The 10,175-nt window shown below is 34.4% G+C and overlaps 1 long non-coding RNA gene across 1 annotated transcript in view; it reads right to left on the reverse strand.

Annotated features, from left to right (window-relative positions):
* The window catches only part of LOC311444173, a 207,822-nt gene that overhangs the window by 121,796 nt on the left and 75,851 nt on the right, over positions 1-10,175 (reverse strand). The window lies entirely within an intron of this gene.

Raw genomic sequence — 10,175 nt, forward strand, 5'->3', positions numbered from 1 at the left:
AACTGGCTCAGTACGTCTTTATGCCCTTCAAACAGATAGAGCTATTCTTGAAATCAAAAGCCATTTATAGTTCGTGTACAGTCAGAATGTAGATGCATCTATAAGGAGCACAATGACAGCACAAAGAGAGTGGTAAAGATAGATTACAGCTGACTACAGGATACAAACTAAATAGCATTCAAATCCAACAACAGAAAAATACGGATGAGGGCTTCATGTATGCTTTTGTTTCACAAATAATTACCTAATGCATTTATTTGCTTTCTGATATCTGTTTTACATATATGTTTATAATGTTTTCTTTGATGAAAGGTTTTAGTAAGTCATGCAAAAGTTCAGTGGTTTATGACTTTTATTAGGCTTTTATTTAATTGACTGTTTCTATGTACCCTCTTAATCGGTTAAGCGCTATAAAAGATTTGTCACACCATATAACATCTTAATTCTTTTATTTCAAATTCATTATATTTAATTTTGCAATAACAATAATCATAGATGTATTTTTTAAAGGCTGCATTGTTCTCTGATGCCTGTAAACATAGATAACCTTGGGGAAATCTGTGAATGTACTCTCTGAATGAGTGCAAGAGTGGCTGTGTTAAGTGGTTTCTTTGTCAGTCCTAACACAAAATACTGTGGCCTGGTATTTCTACGTCGGCTTGCAAACCTTCCTCTTTGTGAATACAGATGACTGTATCCTGAAATTAAATTTAAATTATACGAAATTATATTTAAATTATATCTAAACTAAATGGTAATCCATAAAGAAACAAACATTCAATCTACAGTGAAGGATTTATCCAACAAACAGTATATGCATATTAAACTATGTGCATTAATAGAATTCTGAACTGGCCTCTGTTGAGGCCATAAGACCATCATAACTAAGCCAGAGACTTTTTTAAAAGCTTCGCATGTGCAACCTACTAAACTCTTTTCCAAATAATTTTATAAAGACTGTTGCTACCACATTTCCGTGTGATTTTAACACCTCACCACAAACAATCACAGAAAATACACAAATGCTGCAAAACACACTAATTTGGAAAAATGCTTGTTTGGAACCCTAATATACAATTGTTACCATATCTCTGTGAAAACACACGAAGATTTTAAGGAAAATCTGAATTTTATTGAAAACACTCATGTTTAGTAATTGTTCCCAGGTGGTATATCATAAAAAGAAGTATTTTCCATAAAAAATGAAAAAAAAAAATACAGAATACATTTAAGTGACTTGCATGTTTCACTACAAAGCTGTCTCGCAAATACTAGAAGAGAAGAAAATAATTTTGTCACAAAACTATTCTCAGGGTTTCAAACACATTTTTTTCCCCACTTTGGGACATACTCCAGTATTAACCTAAGCCAACTGAAAATTTGAGACCATCATAGAATTTAACAAGATTTGTGGAAAAGTGATGTCTACAGCTTAATTGGAAAATATGACAAAGATTAAACGCAAGTAAGAATATTCCTGTGTTGAAATGCACACTGAATTGTCATCATTTTTTTGTGATTACAAATATACTTCTTCTTTTGTAAGCATTTTTACTTGTTTTAGAAAGACAATACTGTAAGATTTATAACAGGGCCTACACTACTTTCAAAAGACATTATTTTATATGTTCAAGCCTTAAAAAGAGTGAATTTTTCATTTGCCTTTTCCCAAGACGTAGCACTTACTTCTTTTTTTCTCATTTAGCATCAGATTGAGAATTACACAGCTAATTCCTCATGGAAAAAGCAAAATAAAATTCACCTTGCCCTTCTCTCAAGCTGAATAGCAATAAATTAAAATGGGAGTATTTCACTTTTTTTTATCCGTCTATCTCTTCTAAACATTTCCACCAAAACCCCAAAATATACCTGATGCTTTCCCAACAACTAAGCATATAGTAAAATCTGTGATGTGGAAATGAGCAGAATATGTCATTTTCCTGCTAGTCTGATGTGTATTAGTTTATGACACTTGTCTGTCTTACTTGTCAGCTTGGAAGTTTTCTGTGGTTGTTCAAAGATATTGCCATATCCATAAACAGACAACATGTTTCTCCCTTTATCAAACTTGACACATAGTCTAAGGCATTAATATGAGAAAAAAAAATACTGCGGTTATTTTAAAACCTATTTAAATATAGTTTCCTTCACTTCCACCAAAAAGGGATGACAAGGTGAATTAATTTGCTGGGTTTTAAAACCACAAAGTGTCCTGTGATACTTGACTTAAGTATCATATATAATCTTATATATATATTTAAAATAAAAATAAAGCACTTTAAGCATGCCATCTATGTCAGAAGCAAAAGACTAAACAGATGTCATAGTCCAGAAACTTGTCTAACACCGGGTCCTGTTTTTCACACAAATGTTTATGAGGGGTGCTAAATGTCATAGCACATAGTATTTTTCTGATTAAGGAATCTATAAATAATAAGACGATCTGAACTCCTTCAAATTTCTAAAACAACCGTGTTGAATGCTGGGGGCAGCAAGACCTATCATCCAAACACCTGGCACACTTCTTAGACTTGTTCATACGCCACTACAGAGTGAACATTTGCCCCACTATCAGCAAAAAAATAAAGCTGTAATTTCAAAGGATATGAATACCATATGCATTGGCCTTATAGCCCTCCTCTTGCTACCACTAACTTTCAATGCATTTTTGCAATTCACATCATTGTTTCCTATTAACTCTATCAAATGTGCTACTAAAAAATAAAAGATATCGGGTGAGATGTGGAAATCACTTTCCAAGAAAACTGAGCTTCCATCTGCCATTTACACTTTCACAGCTTCTTCTGCATGCCCTCCTTTCATTTCTGCTTGGTTTCATGATTTAACTCCATGGATGCTGAGAGTGAGCCATGCTGGCATGCAATTTTTGATGTGTAAATATCGTAAGAGAAAATCCACAATTCTCCATCAAAAAGAATGAATATTTTTTTCTGCTATCACATTTAGTTTGGTATATACTTGTCTTTTAAATAAGACTTCTTTTTTAAATGGGGCAAGCTCCACTCATCACACAAAGCAAAGCCTTGGAAGCCAAGTGAAATTATAAAAAATCCCCTAGAAAACAAAGTAAGAAAACACTGAAACCAAGTGCTCCGGGGGATGTAAAGGAAGCTATGTCCTGAACAATGTATGTATGACCTGCACCATTCAATAGGATAATATGTAATTCTTGCATCCCTGGAGCTCCTCAGAAAGGCTTTATTGAGAAACCTTTCTCTACTGGTTAAAATGTCAATCTTTTTATGTATATAAAATATTCCTTTTCCATTGTCCTTAAACTCAAAAAGAAATAAAACTTTTTTCTAATGCTTACAAAAATCATGAGCAATCCTATCTGCCATAGTTCAGTATAACTGTTCTTCTGGCAAAATGAATCTAATGTAAATGTGTTGGCAGTGTAAGACATTTGATAATTAAAACAACCGCAATCATTGATACATTAGTGAAATTATTATACACAGCCTCAGCGTGCTTTGATAGTGAGAGTTCCTGGTTTGATATTATTAAAATAACATTAACTCTCCCTGCCTGGATATATTTTACACTTCACACACATTTACTGTAGAGTCTGAGCACCTCACAATCATTTATAATTTATCTCCACTGTGAGACACAAAAACACTATTAGTCCCACTCCACACACACAGGGCAGAGGTACAATAAGAATAAGAGTTTCCAATTTCTTATGCAGAAGTGTTTCTGAGAAAAGATATGGAAGTGGCAAACACAAGCCTTAGGCTAGATCCATGCTCACTGGTCCATGCTCACAGACCCCTGCTATTGAGATTATGAAAATTTGCAATATACTACAAAATATACTGTCAGCTTTCCAGAGGTCATGTGTAAGATTGTTTTCACCTTCTGGCATGGCAGTGATGTGTACAGGGGCTGTAAAACCCTGTTTCTTACCCCTTTAGTTATTTTTAATTTAGATTTAATAATATAGTAATATTTTTGGGACCACTATAAAATGTCTAAATGTGTCATCTGTCCACAGATCTTTCTGAGGTATAGTTACACCTTAGTATTTTAGTAAACAGACATTGCATTGATGAAGAGTTTTAATAAGTGCCTGTTCTCTTTATGATTTCAGTTCTGCTTCTCCATTCCCCACTTTTAATCGAGCCCTAGATGTAAAACTTAAGATTCTTATATAAAAGTTTTAGTACAGAGTAACTTTGTTTTCGGATGCCAGGTTTCCAGTTGGAATGTAAACAGTGGGAGAAAAAAAATACATATACATTTGCTATTAAAACCTTTTCATATATATTAGCAGACACAATGAGCTTTCAAGAAAACCGAAAATTTTTGCCTGTGGAACAAAAGCATAGATACTTAGGGATTTAAACACCAGGAATTACAAGGAAATCTGATTTTTTTTCATTGCCATGGAACAATGAAGACAAACCTTCAGGATGCAATCCTTTCTCTTTGCCCTTTCTCATAACTTATTCAGAATAAAGGTATGATCAGCCGTCCCCTCTCCAAGTAATATTCATATCTTAATCATATTATATTCTACATGATGATCTGTGAGCATTGCTTGTCAAATGGCCATATATTATTCAGTTGCAGTGGTAGTAGAATAGGTATCTCCCTCCTTTCTCTTGTTCTCAATTAGTCTTTACCTGCAAAACTTTGACATAAATAGGCCTTATCTTATGGAAAAATGTGTTATTGAAATTTGTCTCCAAATGTATGGTATATGACAAAGTCCCCCAAACAATTTATACTCAAAATAAATGTATAGCCACCTTTCCTGCAGAATTTTCAGTTTGATCATTGAACTGAAAGCTTGGCAGTTGCCTAGGTTTACTGCCTATTTGTGGATTTTAAGGACAAGAGGAGCGCTAAGATAATCTGGTATGACCTCCTACAGAACTTGAAGTAGAAGAATTTTATGCATATGTTTCTTGATATGTATTTTCCCAATATATTTTCTTTGACTAACACATATTGAACAGTGATAATACAACACTCCAGATTAACAGTGAGTATTTTATATAAATATATATAAATAAATATAGCTGAGAACATATGAGATGCCAACATAACTCTTTTCTTCTCTAAAACTCTTAGTAAAGTTGTCCATTATGGACAAGTAGAATGAGGGGATGTAATTCAGTGAATATAAATAGTCTTTCTGCTCTTATATCAATATTTTATGCTATTCATGGGGAATAAGTAAGGTATTATTAATTGCTTCTAGCAACACAGGTAAAGTAAAGGCTGATCTATTAACAACATTAAAGCTTAAATTTTAATTCCTAGAAGCCACAAAATGTGCTAATGTCAGAGCTGAAAATGGAAATGTTACACAAAAGAAAAAAAGGTGTTCACTTGTTTAGAAGCAAGGGCTGGATTGTGGCTTTAGGCACAGCCCTGAACAAAAGGTTCTACATAAGCTGTACCAACCCAGAAATAGCTTGGGGAGACATTGTGCCTCAGGCAAGTTCTCCACTGAAAAGTTCTTCTGGCAGAGTTGTGTGATCAGGTGTGATTCATGACCAAAGTTACCGTGCCCCTCATGCAGACAGTCGTAACAGCATATTTTAGCTACAACTAATGATACTGTATTTTAAACTGTTGAGAAGCTAATAACAAATACCAGTATGCTAATGGTACTGTTGTAAGTTCTGCATTTTAACACAACAGAGGTCAATGTGCATATTTTACTCTGACATGACTCTGAATATGTGCATATTTTACTCAAATGACTGTACATCAGTGTTTCTGGACACTGAACTATTTTCATCTCCAAGAAGTACCAGCATCAGTTTACATCTAGGCCAGCTTTTGCCATCTTTGCTTTCCTATTTCCTTAAGAGAAATAGGTTTACTCTATAAATGAGTGCTGCTTATTTATATACAAATCCTGAACTGGAAGGATTATTTAGTATAAGGTCCAGCCCTTGCTCCTTGCTAACAGTAAAATATACCTTCAAGCATGAGAGTTTCTAATGACCATTAAAGGACAAGTGCCAACTCAGTAAAGTGCTACTGAGCAGCAGAAGCCAAAAAGGACTTAAATTCCTAAAAATCATGTACGGCTATCCCTAATTTGTAGTTATGGAGCCTTTGGCACAGAACCAAACCACTAACAGTGAGCATTCTCCCTAGCATTCACTTCCCATAGAAGCAATGCAGGCTGGAGACCGGACACCTGCACTGCCTACAGGTAATGCAGATGACTAAACTAGAATTATTCAGTCAAGACACTGAAAGCATGATGTCTGCATTGAAAGGGACTATTATATGGGCCACAGATAATATATGCACACAAACCTAGTGGCTCATTTGACAAAGTAGCTTGGAACAATACAGGAGCTGAAAAAATCGGGAAGCTTACCCATATCATATATCTATATGACATATCTATATTTAGTGCATCTAGTTTTAAATTAATTTCCCCTTTTGTATTAAATATTGTAAAGTGTTAATAACAGATGGAATTCTGATTTATGTTAATATACAAATTTTTTTTCAGTCCTACAAGGTAAAGTTGTTTATTACATTAGATCAGGTTTTATTCTGCAAAGGAAGCTATCTGCACAATTAATCATTATTCATGGATACATGCCTACTATGGGACTAGCCATAAGAAAATAAGCACTGAGATAGATCTCAGAAGCATAGCTCTTTGTCACTTAAAACCTCAGTGGTGTTCCATGAACCTTATCCAAAATAAGGAGAAGTACTTTACACAGAGGCCTTAAAAAAAAAAAAAAAAAGGAAGAAAGAAAACAGATGTGCTTTAGGATGTGCTTTTTCTGTGGGGCATCTTATGTGTTTTCTGCATATACACATCTGTGTAAGCTGCCAATCAAAGGTAATGATGGATGAATCATATGCTCTCCAAAACAATTACAACTGAGAAATGACTGTCCCTCTGCACCCCCACCCAGCTAAATAGTTAAAATGAGGTATTGAGTTGATATTCCAGCAAAGCAACCTCTAGAACAGCAACTAATAGGAGATATATCAGAGTAGCTAAAAAGACATGGAGAAAAAATTTGATCCCTGTCCAAAGCAAATACGAACAAAAGACTTATTGAGACAAGGAGGAAAATAAATCAGATTGACATTTTCTAAAGTGTGAAGTGCAATTTTCTCGTACTATATCTTTTTAAGATAAAGATATCACACAACTGAAATGTTTATATGAAAACATGGAACCATCAACAACCTGTTCATCTTGATGAAAAGAACCCTCAATGCCTTTAATCCTAATATTTTCTAAATAGAATATTTCTATTTTTCAACTTAAACCTTTTTTTCTACTGCTAAATTTGCCATCAGACTGTTATAGAATTTGTCAATGCTTAAAAAGCTGTCAATTTTAATTGCAACAGTCTTTTGCCCTCCTTTTTGTATTCCCTTGATTTTTGTCTTAATGAAGCAATTAGGCCTTCCTGAGGTCAGTTACATTTGCTCACAAATAGTTTCCTAGTATGTCCTCATGCAGGTACAGAGAGAAGGGTCATTGTCAGGTAAAGAAATGTTGAAATAATGAAATATTTTCAACCTCAGTGCCAGTAACCATACACCATTTTTAAAAAGCTACCTTTCAAACTTCTTAATCAGAAAGAAGCAAATTAGTCAGTATCTTCACATTCCTGCCTAGTGTCATATTTAAGTATACCTCAAAATAATTGCTTGTATTACCAAAATTCTCTAAATTAACTATATCACTTTTTAATCCCTCCATTTACACGCAAATACATCCATTTTGTCACACTAAAACAAAAGATGCTGCAGAAAATCAACTTGCTCAAAAACAAACGTAAAAACACCAGAACTATGCTGGATAAATGAAATAAGTGTTTGCAAGCTTTAGCAAATTAATTGGTTGGGTTAAATTTATGTCATTTGTAACAATCCTGAAATCAATTATGATGCACAGTCTTCACTAAGATCTGTAGATTTTACAGGAGAGTAAGCAGGACAGCAAAGAAAATTAATGACAAATTTTATGTAAGAAACATTGATAAACTGATTCCATTTGCTACATTTCAATATTGAAGTAGTAAGAAATATTTCTGTGTTGACTGCAGAGACAGAGAATTGTTTGAATTGATTAGTATGCAGTCTACGTTTACTCTGTTTAGGCACTTCCCACTGAGATAACCACATAAAACCACCTAAACTGTTCCAGTCCAACAGGAATGTCCATACAATATCATATTTATATAGCCAGACAGGGCAAACAGAGACAAAACAGTTTACTGTTTACTTCTTCAGTGGCTAAAACTTCCTTAAAACAACTTTCAAAAGTGGTTATCTGTGGTGTGAAATACAAAGCCTAAGTACATCTAAATGTAGTCCTCAAAACCATCCTCTGATTTTCCAGAAATATGCTTTTGTAATAGTTTCCATTATTTCTTCCATACTGCAAGATAGCTCATCAACCAATATTAGTTTTTGCAAATGAAGCTGTACTTCAGATTATCAAATTCAGACCACTCTCATACCATTGTGATGATACCATTTTGAATATAAAATTCAAACAGATTAGATAGATGTACACAAGTATCACTATAAATTGCTTCTAATTATAGCAGTGGATTATTTTATTTTGGGACATTTCTTAAATTAGGAATATTCCAGCAAGTTATAGCACTCCTGAAAGTTAGGTAAATAGTGCTTGTCAGGAGCAAAAGCAGACAGCTAACACCAGGTGTATTAAAAGAGTACAAAAAGAGTATATTATTCTTTATTGTTGGTATTTTTGGTATTTCCTATGTCTCTGCTGTAATTTAAATATCATCTGAGAGCCTTGGTACTTGTACTTTTCTTTCATTCTAATAGTAAAAGTGATGAGTAAACACCCATAATGATCATTCTTTCTTAAGCTCAACATTTTGAAACACCAAGAGATATTATGGAAAGTAACTTTTTGCTGAATGTTTTCATGTAATTGCTTTTGCACTGAAACATCTGTTGACACTAAACATCCATGACGAATGGTAGCTCTGCAAAAAGAGATCCAAGGCTTTACTCTTCATATCCTTGATTAACTTTATTTTTCTTTTTTATTCTTTTCTTCTTCCTGCTAACCACTTTCTGTCCATTTTTAGTTACCTAAAAAGTATTGTCATCAGGTGAGGCAAGGTCAAAAAGTTGTTCTAGCTCTTTCTGAGAATCAATTGAATACCATCGCCCCTGCGAATCCTGGGAGATATACCTTTGCTTCAGGTCTGACAAACTGCTCCTCAGTTTCCTGCTTGCCTCCTCCAGGCTAGATTTCTATATTTCTAACTTTTTTCTGTATTAAAAAACCCCCAGGTAACTTGCTTCCTGTCTAATGACTACTTGAGAGGATTCATAGTTACAGAAAATCAATGTTTTAAATGGTATTGAACAATGCTCTCAGAATCTCAAGGTGACTGGTTCAATCTTCACTGATTAAACATGACACGGTATCATCAAAGTAAGCTGCAAAGTTGTTCTTTGCCTGCTTTCTTATGCCTTTTCAGACAGAGCATCACATCATTTCAACCAGGAATCTACACTGAACTACAAGAAGACAATGGGAGTATTGCTGTGTATGTTAAATGAGTGGTAACAACCCAAAGGGCTGAGGATTAATTATAAGGGGTATAATAATTCCAAATCAACAAAAGGGCATCACCTCTGCAAGAAATATACTTGAAAGTGTTATACATGTATATATAATAAAAGATAGTATTTCTTTGCCAAGCTATAAAGCTATGTGATATTTTCCAGCGACCTACTTCCTGCAGCTATTGGGTAAAACCTAGAAAGTCTTAAGACAGATGAGAGAACTTCCTCTATTAGAAGTACCATTGCCATTAGCCTTCGCAGTCATGCTGCTTGTTGCTCTGTCTTGATGTCTATCTGGCCTAACATCTTTTTCTTCTCCTGTGCACTGAATACTTTCACACAGAACACCATTTTGCATGACATTAAGGCAGGGTGTTAAGATGCTTTTTGGAAGATAGAAGAATGACAATTCAGTCCCTTTGGCTAGGGTAATGATGATCATGGGCTTTCCAGAACCTGGCCATAGCATTACAACTGGTCATTACTGAGAATACAGCAGTGAAGCTCATACAGTTTTTCCACAGAAATTACATGAGTGCATGTGTCTTCAGACACCCTTATCTACACTGGCTTTTTAGACTATAATTCTG

The sequence above is a fragment of the Aythya ferina genome (genome assembly GCF_964211825.1).
Source record: "Aythya ferina genome assembly, chromosome: 13".
Taxonomy (NCBI): Eukaryota; Metazoa; Chordata; class Aves; order Anseriformes; family Anatidae; genus Aythya; species Aythya ferina.